Source organism: Lissotriton helveticus, chromosome 5_1, assembly GCF_964261635.1.
Source record: "Lissotriton helveticus chromosome 5_1, aLisHel1.1, whole genome shotgun sequence".
Lineage (NCBI taxonomy): Eukaryota > Metazoa > Chordata > Amphibia > Caudata > Salamandridae > Lissotriton > Lissotriton helveticus.
This window is the reverse complement of record NC_136065.1, coordinates 761086077-761101134: the sequence shown is the minus strand read 5'-3', so window position 1 is coordinate 761101134 and position 15058 is coordinate 761086077. Positions and strand designations below refer to the sequence as shown.

General features: G+C 46.8%; 1 protein-coding gene across 2 annotated transcripts in view; it reads right to left on the bottom strand.

Moving 5' to 3' along the window:
* USP54 (ubiquitin specific peptidase 54) overlaps positions 1-15058 on the bottom strand; it is a 2015813-nt gene that overhangs the window by 841344 nt on the left and 1159411 nt on the right. The window lies entirely within an intron of this gene.

Sequence of the window (15058 nt, the reverse complement as noted above, 5' to 3'; positions counted from 1 at the left end):
TCATACATTTAGTAATGGCCATCATGCAAGTAGGATTGATTATATGTTAATCAGCCTAAACATTTGTCACACTTTACAAGATATGGTCGTGTTGGATAGAACTGAGAGCAATCCATTTTGTACTTCACTTACATTTAAGGACTTACAAGAGCAATCAACTATCCCAAACCTACTCCTGACAGGTGAATTGGCACTGACTAACAATGTGCAACACCTTAAATGGCCAAAGGTAACTGAACGACCTGACATATTATCAACAATCAATTCAGACTTAGAACATACCATAACCCAGATGCTGTCCTCTCACGGCGATTCCTGCCCACTGATAGAAATTATATTTTTACACAACACTTTTTATGGTAGAATATGTTCACACCTCCAAATTCCCCACTGGCCTAAGGCTAAGTGAAGTCATCAACACCCACACTGGTACAACAACGAGTGCAAACAAGAGTGTAGAGCCCTGTGGGTGGGGGTGGGGGGGGGGGCAATAAGATCAGGAGTTCAGCCCGGAGCCCAATACTCAAGGAAGCTTTATTAGAAGGCGATCCTGTCAGCAAAAAAGGCCTGGGACAAGAAAAGATGGCAGGACCTAAAAGAAGCATGTAATGAGAGGAACATGCAATGCTTTTGGAGCCTGGTAAAATGGGGTGCGGGTGGTCTAGAACAATCTCCTCAAAATCATGTGGACCCTGCAACATGGGGAAGGTTTTTATCAGACCAGTGTGCAGACAATGATAACAAGGATCACAATCCTTCTTGGGTTTATTTTAATTCTTCTGACAGTTTTTAATTTAGTTGATGTAACAGTCGCAATGAGCACTATTACCAGCAGAAGAGACCCATGCATTGATAAAGTGCCCACTGACATCTTCCTCAAGAACAAGGCCATATGGAGCCAGCACATAATGCGCTTAGCAAATGCTATCGCCCATGGAGCCCAGTTTCCGGATATCTGGCAAGCGGCGGAGATCATCCTGCTTTATAAAAAAGGAGATAAAACCTAATCTAGGAATTACAGGGCAATAAGCCTCATAGACTCAATCCAGAAAGTCGTAGTTCGACTTGTTTTAGCAAAAATTCAAACTTGGATTGATAATAATGGCATCTTGAGTCCCCTCCAGGCAGGTTTCCGGGCTCATCTGAGCACAATCGACCAGGTCTTCCAGTTCACTTTAATCTACTGGTGGAAGGTGACCCTTGGAAAAGGCAGCATTTATTGATCTTAAGCATGCCTTTGACTTAGTCTCATGGCCTAAATATGGAGGGTATTGCAGGAGCTTGGGATTCCCCCTGACCTACTTTATGTAATTGTTCGCCTCCATGAAAATAACTCTGCCCAAATTCGCTGGGGGTATCATGGAAACAAGACTGACCGGTTCCCAGTTGATATGGGAGTTCCCCAAGGCTGCGTCTTGGCGCCCACGCTTTTCTCACTTTTTATTAACGGCATTGCCTGATTTTTAGCATCCTTTCACACAGACGCCCCCGCCCTAGCAGGTAAAAAAATTCCAATATTAATGTTTGCTGATTACACACTTCTATTATTCAAAACACCGAGCGGGCTAACGCGTGCTCTGCAGCATTTTGAAGAATTTTATACACAACATGGTCTAAAGGTCAATACTGCAAAAAGAAAAAATGTGAACTTAAACCAACACAGGTCATTTAAGGCAGGGCATGGTAATGGAGGGCAACCCTTGGAGCAGGTCGATGCATTTACTTATTTAGGCATCACCTTGCACAAAGGACTCAGCTAGAGGCCGCATATTGACACATGGCCTTAAAGCATAGACAATTGGCTGGTGTCATGATCAAGGAATTTTAAACATCACTGACCAAGTCTCTTATCCCTGTGCAACAGATCTATAACCCTAAGGTACTGAGCTCAGCTCTGTGTGGTGCCGAGTTATGGGGCTCTGAGAAATTGTCTCTGAGAACAAGTTCCTATGAGGGATCACAACTTTACCCCAAAGCACTCCCCCTGCTCCCCCTGCGCTATGATTTGGGCAGAAAAGCCATAGTCGACCTAGCAAGACTACACCCAACCCTACACTGAAACAGAATCTGGTGTACAACAGAACTGCCCATTTTTGCAGAAGGTCTTAAAGACATAATGGAGGTCGACCACTTCCAATTAGTTGGTTGCGTGACATTAGAACCTCCTTAACCAGTATGGGTATGCCACTATTATGGGCGGACCCTAGTAGGACTATGTTTCCACCTAATCGAGCAAAGGTATTGGGAACTGATTGTGCAAGAAGCTAACAGAACAAGTGATGCCGCTACACTGACAGGAAAGTTCTTACAAATAAAATCAAGTCCTTGTGTCAAGGACTACTGGGATGTAATCACTAAGCCACTAGACCGCAAACTGTACTTCCAGTTTAGAGCAGGTTGTTTACCCTTGAAGTCCTTTACAGCCACATGGTCCGCTGTAGTCGATGATAAATGCCCAAACTGCATTAACTCGGAAGAAACATACGCACATGTGCTATTTGTATGTCCTGCGTATGCAGTACCACGTACAGTTTGGCTGGCACCGATTTGCAGGAACATGGGCATTCACCTGTCGAGTGTAGCAATGAGAATATTGTGTACTGATCCATGTGTATTGTATGCAGTATCAATGAAAAAGTTTTTAAGATGGATGTGGATAATCAGATCTAAGCTGCTTACAGCAAATTGACGATTGAAGGCTCTTGTCATTAATACCAATGTGTTATGTCTAGTCACGTCGGGACTTTTTAAAACTGTTTACTATCTATCAGCATCAATTTTTATCAACAACATTGTGAATATGCTTTTTAATGTTTTTAATCCTCTCTTTTTTAACAGACATTTTACTGTATTGATCTCTCTTAAAACTTGTGATTTATGGTTTTATGTGAAATGCTTTTAAGACATTTACTGTTGAATAAAGCTTAAGTTGACTGACTGACTGAGACCTAGTTAGTGCAAGGTGAGTGGTGTGTCTCTCACCCCGCACTCATACAGACACTCCTCCCAATGCACTCACACTCATCCTCCATTCTCACCGGCACAGGGCTCATCCTGTTCTCAGATGCACCCTTGCACTCAGATAGGTACACCTCTCACCCGGTCAAAATGAGCATTCCCCAGTTTACATCTGTTCAAAGGGATGAAGTGGAATTCTCGTGTGGACAGCGCACTTACCTTCACTGCCTGGAAGTTTCTGCTAAGTGAGTCTCGGTCCCGAAGGAACACATTCACAGGGTGCAGAAATGGGCAACAGCGGGTAATGTAAAGATCCAGTTCTACTTTAAATACAGATATTCTGCTAGCTTCTAAGCGCTCCTAGTTTTGGCAGAGATGTAAACTTGAGCACTGGGAGAAGTAAGAAAGATGGGTTTACAACCAGGTGTACTCATTATACAGTCGACAAGTAGTGGCAGGGCACTAGTCGAGGGTACACGCTGTTACACGGCATCCACCCACTGTTTTCACAGAGTGGACACCTTCCACCCTGCCAAGAAGTTGGGCCCCAGAGAAATATGTTGAACTTGTGCCAGTGTAATTTTCAGACACCGGGGCACGTTCAACAGCTTCTGCACGTTGTCTGCTTTTCATTCCCAGCAGCAACATACAGGCAGGCGGGGCTTTTTTTTCACCTCCAGCTAGGCGAAAGGCAGAAGTTAAGGGGCCATCAGGCATCCTTTTAATTGAGTATCGGACTGGTGGTGGCCTGGAATCTCACACTTAAATGCAAATGCAAAGGAGCGGAAACAAAGGCACTCAACTTGTTCTCTCTTCAAAGGTAATTAGAGATGGATGCTTTTTACTTGATCAGCCCCTGTATATAAGTGCATGCACCGTAAGAATGTCAGATGGGCTTGTTTGCCCCACTATTTACACAAATAACAATTTAAATAGCACTATTTTATTTCTTTGATAGCACTACTCATTCCAATAGAGTATTAGAGCGCTTTACATAACATACACATTATTCATTCAGAATAAATCATGTAAGTGTGCAAATCAATGTTCAAGACGAGTTACATGAGACAGTCGGGGTTCCAAGGTGAAGGAGTAAAATGCCCTTCATAGCTCAGTGTGGTCTACTACAAATATTACAATTTATGAACTGCAAGTAAGAAAAGGATCTCTGTGTTCAAAGCAGTAATCCACTTACCTAGCTACATAGAATAACAATCTGTGATCTGCATGTTACATGATGTGCTTTGCAGAGACAACTTTTTTTAATACATTTTATTGCATGTTCAGTTGGCATATGTTATACCATACATATATCAGAGCAGTATTGCATAATTAAGCTGTACATTTATGCTCATATTGTATAAGATGCACACCTTGTGTGTTGCGATATGAATAACAAACCGAAGAAAGTAGCAATTAAATAGATGTTCAACAATCCCCAAACATCCCCCCTCAAAAACAAATTGGGTGACTATGTTTTGCAGGAGACACATTAATCTTCTATACTTCTTTGATTCAAATTTCGGCCTGTACAAAACACAGATCTCTCCAACAAATGTGTTAACTTCCAGAGTTATCTCATCATTATTATTATTATTCCCTGAGATTTATTAGGCACCTCTGCAGCAGATGCCTTAACCCCCCAAAAATATTTTAAAATGCAGACTTTGCAACCAATCAAACAGAACAGATCCACTACCATGTTTCTCCTTGTTGCCGATTTCTTTGTGGAAGGGTTTAAAAAAAAATTATTAGTTGAGGCCCAGATTTTGCACCAGGATTGCACCTCTTTTTTGGCCCAACCCTGACTCCAAGTCTCATTTGTTAATTATCATAATGCACTTAAATGTACTCATGATACATCTGATAAACATATGTGTGAGATCTTAGTATCTGATGTCACTTCTTGTGATGTCACTTCCAGTGAGGTCACTTTCTGTGAAGCCACGTGGAATGTCACGCGTCGCGACATCATGGGCTGTGGTGGTGCGTCATGATGTCACCTGCATACAGTCTAACTTGGTTAGGCCCCCCACTTCTTTTTATAGGACCTGTGCCCTGAGTACTAGGTAAGAAGTTGTGAGAGTGCCGAGGTCAGGGCTAGGAAGATATTATATGGCACCATCCGCAGGGTGGGAAGACACACATTCCAATTCTCAGACTGCCAAAAAACACCCCCATTTTGACTCACCTCGAACCTTGATGGAGGCAGAAGACAAAGTAGTGAGCAGTGCTGGCACACAGAATCCAGAAAGCAGAATGTACACCATCTAGAATCAGTTACAGAATCTGAACAGGACCGATTTGTGTGGGGAGATTTCATCGAGCTGGATATTTCCATAACCTTTGCCGAACATTCTGGTTTGTTAACCAGCCACACTGCAGGAAACGAGAAAAGCAAGTTGTCCAGAAAGATACCAACAATTCCATCAAGTGAGCAACGGGCCGTCACCACCTTTTTACTTCTTCCCCTCGTAAAGACACACAGAGGACGGGAGCTGAAGTTAACCATCCAGCGGCTTCTTATTACCAGTAGCAGTAGAGATAAACTGTTGTGTTGTTCCCGCGATGCCTCGGCACTTGCAGGAGGGTACCCTGTTGACAGCAGTGGGGCCTGCGCTGAATAAATACATGGAGCCAATGTGTTGGGTGTAATGGCTACCACGTACACGCGTCTACTGACGTCATGTGCGCGGTAGGAGTTTTATTAACTGGCCATCACGTGACCAGGACCATACCATCTGGCCTGGTCACAATAGGGGTGCACCAGGAGATTCCCCACTGTCAACGTGTGTGGGGGCACCCTCATAGTCGCTGATTTTCCGTCACAGATGCAACATAACATTCCTCCCAAAAACGGAAAGCTTACCACAACAATAGTCCATGAAAAGTTGCCACAACCCTTCCACCCAAATCCTTAATGCATTTAATGAAAAAACCCAAAAGAAAAACAGAACAGTCTTACATGAAATAGTCTCTCAGCTTCTTGTTTGGCTCAGGGTTGCGTCATAGATGATACTGGAACTTCCCCGCCCACTGGACTCGACTGCAGTCTCCTTGCCCGATGAAGGTGGCAAAGATTCTCCGGTGCTGTCTGGTATTTCCTTAGGCCCTGCCACCAAGGTGTCAGTGTCCATTGATGAACGGGGGTCCATTCCAAGTGTTTGGGATGACACACCGTCCGTGTTCTCCACATTCCTCATGAGAATCGGATCGTTGACAGGGACCTGGGTCTGGCTTGCCACTCCCTGGTCTGATGCAGGGTATCTGCGAGATGACACTTCTTGAATTGGGAAATGTTCTGTGTTACAATTGCTCCACCCCTCCAGGCCATTATTCATGTGCCTCCTACTCGGATTACAGTCATATGGAAGATGGAACTTGCTGTTGGTCACGCGGTTCTTGAGCAGCACCTTGTCTCCTGGTTGCAGATGCACTTGTTGAGCACCACGGCGCTGACTGACCTGCTCATGCACCCTACGCCTCTGAACGTCTATGTTGCGATCATCAGGGCTTTCCGGGCACCATCGGGGATGATGAGGAATGGAGTTCATGACCACTGGGCCCATTGACAGATGTCCAGGAGCCAGGCCCTTCGTGGTGTGAGGGGTCTGTCGGTAATTTCTCAGGAACGTGAACAGAGCTAGCTCCAGGGGCTGGTGACGTTCATGGCAAAGTGGATAACCTTGTTTAAGGTCCGCATAAACCTCTCCTCCCACCTCTCCGGCTTGCGGCCAGCGAGGGGTAATCCTCTGATGTTTGATGCCCAGCTAGGCTAGGTAGATTGCTAACTCCTGACTTTGAAAAGGCGGCCCATTGTCAGTTTTGAGTTCTTTAAAAATGCCATGCGAAGCTATTACCTTCTCCAACTTTGTGATTATCTCCGCGGCGCTTTGTGTGTTCACAATCTCAACTTCAGGATACTGGGAGTAGTCGTCGATAGTCACAAAGGTATGACTTCCATCCGGCAGGCTCCCTACATCTAGACTGACACTCAGCAGTGGACGAGAGGGTCTTGGTTCTGTGAGCACGGGAGTGGATTTAGGGCTTCCCCCAGTTACCTGACAACTGGCACTCAAGAACGGCAGCTTCCACCAGCTCACCCATCAAGGAAAACCACACTTTGGTTCGCAGTAGTGACTTGGTCTTGGCCATCCCTTAATGTCCACTATGTGCCAGTTGAATGACCCTGTCAGTCAAGGAGGAAGGAATTACCAGTCGGTGTCCTCGCATGAGACAGCCTGTGGTGTCCTCTGCCAGCTCTTCACGGACGTGATACAGACTCTGTAATATTCTGCGAGTATTTTCCACTCTTCTCTGGCTTTATGCCAGTTGGCATGCTTCACAGCCTGCTTGGCTCTTTGCAGGCACTCATCCTTGTCGGTTTCATTCTTCAGATCGTTCATTGAGAGAGGAATGGGACAGGATCTCTCCGTGACACGTCGGACATATTCCTCTGTGTCTGCAGCATCTTCTTCCTCTTGAGCCGTGGCACTCCTGGGATGCCTTGACAAATAGTCCACAGGATTGCGGCTCCCTGGCTGATAACCAATTCAACAGTTGTAGTTCTGCATTTGCAGGGAAGTTTTGAAGAGGTGCCAGAGAACAGGGGCAGAAGGGGTTTGTGGTCGGTGGCTACCACAAAGGCTTGCCATAGATGTAAAGGTGGAAGTGGCGACACCCCCAGTGGATCGCAATGGCCTCCTTCTCAATCTGGGAGTACCAATGCTCGGTGTCAGTGAGTGAATGGCTGGCGAAAGCCACCGGGCCCAGTCTTCTTCCACTGTGCGGCGCTGCAGGAGTACTGCACCCAGTCCCTTCGGACCGGCATCAACTGCAACCAGCGTGAGCTTCTGTGGGTCAAAGAACACCAGTGTGGCGGCGGCAGATAGGGCATCTTTAATATTTTGGTACACATTGGCCTGTGGTTCTCCCCATACCCATGGGACTGAGTCCTTGGTGAGGTCTCTCAGGGGCTGGGTGACAGTGGTGAGGTCCCTGACGAAACACCCACAGTAATTTACCATGTCAAGAAAGCTGCGGACTTCCGTGACATTGACTGGGGCCGGTGCGTTCTCGATGTCTCTGAGCTCAGGATCCGGGTTCATCCCCTCAGCCGAGAAGGTATATCCGAAGAACTGTAGTTTATTCTTGAGAAATTCACATTTTTCTCTGTGCAGCATTTGCCCGGCATCTTTGATTCTCCGTAGAACTTGCACCAGACGGGAGTGGTGCTCCGGGATGGACTTGGCATGCACCATGATGTCATCACTCACATTGATAACTCCAGGAATGTCCATGATCAACTCGTGGATGCCATTTTGGAACACTTCGGCGGAGCTTGATATCCCGAAGCTCAGACGGGTATATCTGCAAAGTCCTACATGTTTGGAGAAGGTTGTGATGTTCCTGGATGCCTGGTCAAGTACTAGTTGGTGGTACCCCGATTGCAGATCTAGCTTCGAGAACCAGCATACCCCTGCCATCTCTCTGATCAAGTCATTGATAGTTGGGGTGATGTGTCGTTCTCTTTTGATGGCTGCATTTGGCAATCTCATGTTTACACATATCCCGACAGCTCCAGGTTGCTCCGGATTTTGGGCTACGACAATTGGAGAGACCCAAGGTGTGGAACCAGACACCTTCTCAATTATGCCCGCCTGCTCCAGCTTGAGCAGCTCCTGTTCCACCAGCGGGCGTAGATGAAAAGCCACTTGTCGGTGTCGCAGGGCTACGGGTTGTACAGTATGGTCAATATGAAGGTGTATTTCCTTTCCTCTGTATTTTCCTATGCCCTCAAATACTGATGCAAATTCCGTGAGTATGTGCTGGATTGATTCTTGATGGATCCCAAATGCAAACGACACAATGCCTAAATCTTCTGCTGTTCGGCATCCCAGCAGCATGCCTTGTCTATCCTTGGTGACATACACTACGGTGGTTCTCGTAGATCACGGTGGTCTTCAACTTCCCTTTCATTTACAGCGGCTTGACCTGTCCATAAGCGAAGATAATGATTTTGGTGGGCTGGAGAGTGGGTGCCGGGTGCATAGATTTGTACAGAGCAGCGGCCATTATGTGGATGGTGGCTCCGGTGTCCACGACAGCCGTGATATCTTGTGCCCACACCTGAACGCGGCACTGGGGCAGACGTCGGCTTCTGCATGACGCGGCTCCGATCATGTGCACCTTGCGAAGTGCTTTTTCTTCCTCCTCATCGTCGTCCATGTTGCTTGATTTACCGCCTCCCTCGGGTATGGCGTTAATCGCTTGCTTGGGCTTTCTGTACTGTTTGGAGCGGCACACCTTTTCAAAATGGTTGAATCGGCCACAGCCGGTGCATTTCTTGTCCTTCGCTGGACACTCAGCTGCTTTGTGAGGTGGTCCACCACAATACCTGCATTATCGCTGGCCCCCTTGCGGACCACTGGTGAACGGCTTTTTACTTCGACGGTGTGCCAGCTTCGTTGTGACCACATTTACTGGTTCTGCTTTGACGGGAGACTGCAGTGCAGCTTCCAGATGCGCAACCCTGGCTTTCGACAGCTCTTTCGTACGTCCGAGGATTAAAATGTTCACTAGTGGCTTGCCTGACACTTCTAATATCCGTTTGCGAAGCATCGCCGATGCACACCCTTGGATAATTGGCCCCCTGCATTTCCTCCGTCTCATCTCTAGTCCCACACGTGGATGCCAGAAGCTTTAGTCTGGCATGGAATGTGTCGAGTGACTCATCAGATAGTTGTCTGGCTTGATGAAAGATGAAGCGCTCGTAGTCTTGGTTGGCCATGGGATCAAAGTGGCCGGTGAGTGCATTGATGAGGGTATGGTGAGTCTTGGGCATCACCTCCACAAGTGTTTTTGTAATGCGGTGAATGTCCTTCCCTCCGAGGTGAAGTAACATGGCCCTCTTCTGATCTTTGTGTACCTTTGTGGCCTCAAAGAAGATGATTAGGTGTTCTACCCATTCTTTCCATCTGAAAGCCTGGGCAGAGGGAGATCCCTCCACAATGAATGGCTCAATAGGGGGAATGGTAGACATGGTGATTGTCCCCCCTCCCGCCAGCGTGTGGCGGTGAGGAGATGCTGCGTCTCATAATGTTGTCCTCCTTTGGATGATGTGTGACTGAAGACCAGAGTTTCACTGTTTGCCCAAGTCCTGTCCCTGTGTGCAGGCCAACTGCCCAGTCGCAGCGCTGGAAATCAGAGCAGGATAGTTGAAAGTGCAGTGTGCTAATAATACAGCTGCCAGGGCCAACATGAAACAGGCTGCCTCCTTGCCACACTTCCAAGCAACACTGTGCCACCAAAATCAGTGCTGCATGTGTGGGTGCTGCAGCACGGCCTTCCCAATTACTGTAAGCCTTCGTGGCCCTCTGAGCCACGTGGGTGTGGAGCGCAACGACAGCGCCAGCAGGGACAAGATGCCAGATGATACCCCATAGCGCGTGGAACACAGCGAACTCCCCCGCAGCGAAGACGCTCCTACCGGATGCACTGTAGACTTCCGTAGCAGCGGGCGCCGGCAGCCAGAGCCAGATGCAGGGCCACGAGTACCGCGGGGTCTTCGTCAACCGCGCACAGCTGCCCCCGGCAGGAAACATGATGGGAACCTTTTGCCCGCCCTCGGCGCCAGTGTTGTGTTGGTGCCGCAATACCTCTGCACTTGCAGAGGGCACACTGTAGACAGCAATGGGGCCTGCGCTGAATAAATACACGGGGCCAATGTGTTGGGTGTAATGGCTACTGCATACACTCGTCTACTGACGTCATGTGCACGGTTGGCATTTTATTAACTGGCCATCACGTGACCGGGACCATACAATCTGGCCTGGTCACAATAGGAGTGCACCAGGAGATTCCCCACTGGGAACATGTGTGTGGGGGCGCCCTCATAGTCGCTGCTGTTTCGTCACAGCTGCAACACAACAATAAACCACCAATAGGGGTAATTGACTGTCAAAACATGCTCCTTCAATGCTGCTGCGCTCGCCTTACCACGAGGATTTGTCCTTGCACAATGCTTTGTTATTATGTTTGCACACATCCATGTTAGATGACAGCGAACCCTCCATGCACCAATAAAAGTGCAAGTGCTCCTTCTGCGGAAGCTCACAACATCTGCCTCATTTAATGATGTATTCCTTAAAATGAACATGTGGGCAGAGCAAAAGCCCCTCTCCAATAGCGTTTCCTAAAGCTTATTTTTCTGTTGATCACAAAAGGTCAGGAAACATTCACGTGGCAGCTCCAGACCAAAACGGAGTTAAAGACTGCAGGTAGGATTCAGCAATAGAGGAAAACAGCAATACGTTCCTCGTGACTGGCCACCTTCCATCAGTGCTGCTGCCAAAGAAAAAGAAGCACTGTAATGCTCTTATCTATTGCAGTGCATGTGTGTGAGACCTATCTAGCAAGCTCAGCACATTATAAAACAATAGTTTCATTTGATTCTTTAAGCACGTTAGTGATTCCCTAGCTGGCCTTACTGCTGATGATCACACTGCTGGATAAACAAATGATCACAGCTGCTTGGAGGCGGACAAAGCCACAATCCCATTCTGTGCTACTCCTGAAAGTTATTTTTGGATCAATTTAGAATTAGCAACAGCCAGGGCCATCTTTAGCGCTGGTGGTGCAACAACCATTTTTGGCGCCCCACCACCCCATGACTGCCTCCTCCGATTCTCTCACTACCACCAGGCATAAGTGTCCCTTATCTCTCCAATCAATAGCTAATTGCTAAACACAACCCCACCCCCTAGTTTGGCGTCCCCTCCACAGGTCAGCGCCCGGCGTGGCTGCACCAGTCGCACCGCCTTAAAGCTGGCCCTGGCATTAGCTGCGCATCGAGCCAAACTTAAAACGGTAACTGACATTAGTGTGCTAGAGTGGCACCTTTTATGGAACATGTTACATCCGGGGTAAATACCGGCGGTAGTGGAGAGCAGAGGTTCCAGCTATTGGCACTGCAGGGTTAATTCTACTTACCAAATTCAGTGTGGCGTAGGAGGGGACAGAGATGAGGAATATGTAGGTAGAAATATCCATCAGAAATGCCCAATGTGATAAAACAGAGTACAGCAAAGTGAACACGCTGTTTCATTGGATACTAGTGTAATGAGCCCTGAACATCAGAGCTATGTCCTAACGTCCTAATCATTTGCGTTTGGAAGCCTTTGCAGTCTCTCAATTGAGGTATGGGCATACTGAGGACGAACCTAGTACCACCACATTCGAGTTTCTACAAAATGAGTTCTCACACTACAGCATTCTGTCTTTCCTTGACAATGAAAGGGAGGATCTAGTTAAGGACCCATCATCAGTAAACATGACGGACATATATCTGAACATATGAATTGAAGTTAAGATCAAGCCCAGTTTTCTAGCAGATAGAACAGGAGCTGACAGAGAATTCTATGACGTCTTGGCTTTATCCAAACTCAGTTTGAAACAGCTCGAAGACATGCAATGATGGATAGTTGTGGAACATGCTCACAGATGCCCAATGCTGTTTTAGTACTGATTCTGAACCTTCGGTAGCACCTGGAAGTCATCAGCATATCAACAAAACAGCTAATCAGCTCCCCCAGTAGGTGAACATAAAGTATGGAAAAGTACGAGTAAAAAAGCTGGACCCTGGGGTATTTTGCAACTCTTAAACGTATTCAACTGAGCAGAATGAGAGGAGCAAGGCGCTTGAGTGTATCCACTCAAAAATGAACTGAACCATTCGAGTGATGGTCCACCCAAGCTGATTGCCACTCCTGACATTCTGATTGGCTGGGTAGGGGCTATGTTGAATCCCATGGAGAGATCTCAAAGCATAAAGCAAACTTATCTCTCGGCTCCCTGGTAGATCTCAAGTTATCGAATGTGGCTTGCAGGACTACTTCTATACTATACCAAGCTCGGAACATCATATAGGAATAACTTAAGGCTCCTGGGAGAGATAAAAAACGTTAACTGGGTATTTGGGTAGGTGATGTTGCACAATTTTAGTACAGGTAGGTCAGTTTCAAGCTATGTTCCCTTTCGGCTGTGAGCGTGCACGCACATGCGCAGCCTTGCCTCTGCCTGCACCCAGACTATCTCAGACAGAGCCCCGGCCACTTCTAGGAGCAAAAGAGACAATATAAGGACACTGTGGCGTCACCACACAAAGGTTTTTCACACTTGCTGCGTGGCGTCGACAAAATGGCCTTTTATTGTCCCTTTCGGCAGGTGTGACAACTCCTCTTTCTTTTGAAGCTGGCTGGCCTACAGGAGGCTCAGGACATGCACCAAAGACAAAGGGGCTGCTGCTTCATTTAATGTAAGAATGGCGCGTTGAATTGGATTATTTTGTTTAAAGATTTGGCAAATACAATGATTTGAGGATGCCTATAGAGCAAGTCTAGTTTTAGGGTTGTGCTGTGTGTTCAGCAGTTTTCACGTAACGATAAATTGTTAAGATAAATATGGTGATTAATGTTCCTGCTGGAGAGAGATGGAACTTTGTCTAGTAGCAGTTTTGACTTATCATAAAGTAGTGTAAAGGTTTCATATACCTGCTGCAAAAATGTGTGCCCTGCAAATCACAGAGATCTATTTATGTTGACACCTTTTTATTTTCAAGAGATTTATATAGCGCAAATTTGAGCGCTTAACATGAGCACTAGTTGCTACACAAGGACACATTGATTTTTATTTGTTAGGCAAGGGGAAATTAAGTGATTTGCCCAGAATCACAGGAAGCTGAGGGTCATTGCCGAGACTCGAATCCGGTTCCCCAGATGTGAGGTCGACCGCCCTAGCCATTAGGCTACATCCTCTCCCCACTTGAGAGATGAAGTACATTATTGGAGGGTGGTAGTGAGGGAATCCATGGAGAAGGAGGTGATTGGAAGGGGGCGGGGGTCTCTAAAAAAGATTGTGCACATGTGCCACCACAGGCACTATAGAAATAGTGTGCTGCTCATCGTGGAGACATACCATATATACTCAATGCTCAATGTATGATTAGGGCTGCTTTTGAAAGATATGTACTTGTCTCAATCCAATTATTAAGTCGGTTGGCGTTTTCTTTTTTTTGTGCGACATGTACTTAAACACTTTGCAAAGAGTTTAATAGTGCCCCCTTAATTATTATGTCAATTCTTTGAATATATGATTTTTTTAAGCAAAATATATAATCTTTTAAAATTTTAAATTGAATAACTGTTTTTATCTTTATGTTAAATTAGCACTGTACTTGGCGTTGATCCAGACCGGGCCCTGCACTTCTGTCGGCAGCCAGGGCTGGAAAAGCACAGCTCCAAGATCTGTTTGTGCTGTGTGCCTCTGTTTGGAAGGGGCTGGGAGGTGCGATCTGTCATTGTTGAAAAATGTGTGTTTTGCCTGGAAATTGAATCCTGTTTCCAAAAGCATTCGCCTAGAAGAACAGGAATCTAGTTCATGTCAGTGAAGAACTTCAGATTCCTGCCCTAGTCCTGCTTTTAGCTGACATCATAGAAGAGCAAAACAAGACAGCTGTGTAGCATTTAAGACAATAGTTGAGTAGGCCTGATATGGCTTAAAGCACCCCTATTATGCCTTATCCACTGCAGATGCTCCGGTTCCGGCCTCTCTCCTGAGAGTGCCCTTGGCTCAGCCCCCCCCCCCCCCGACTCACCCAGTTACCCCTTTCTCCAACTGCTAGCAGCATCTCGTTCATGCACTACCTTCCCTCCACTCCTCCGAGTCTGTCATGCTCGAGGGCATCATAAAGGGGGTAGGGAGAGAACGCATGTGTGTGGTCTTGGGAAGAGTTTCATTATCTTGTGGCAGCACCAGACCTGCAGAGGGCAGGTTGGGGAGAGCTCTATTCTTGGAATAGTGAGCCGAATTATGGAGAATGGTGGGGTCAGGATGTAAGGTAAGCCTTTTATCCTTCTGAGGTCGATAGACTGAGGAACAATGAGATGGATAACAATTCCTCAAGGTGCAACTTTTAGCTGTACACTTTGGTTTGTGTCATAAGAATGAATAGCCAGGCATACCCATGTGAAATGGAATTCCGAGGATCAGTCTGCTCTGACTAGTGGGCGAATGTCAGAACTAGAGGTAGAGTATGGAAGGC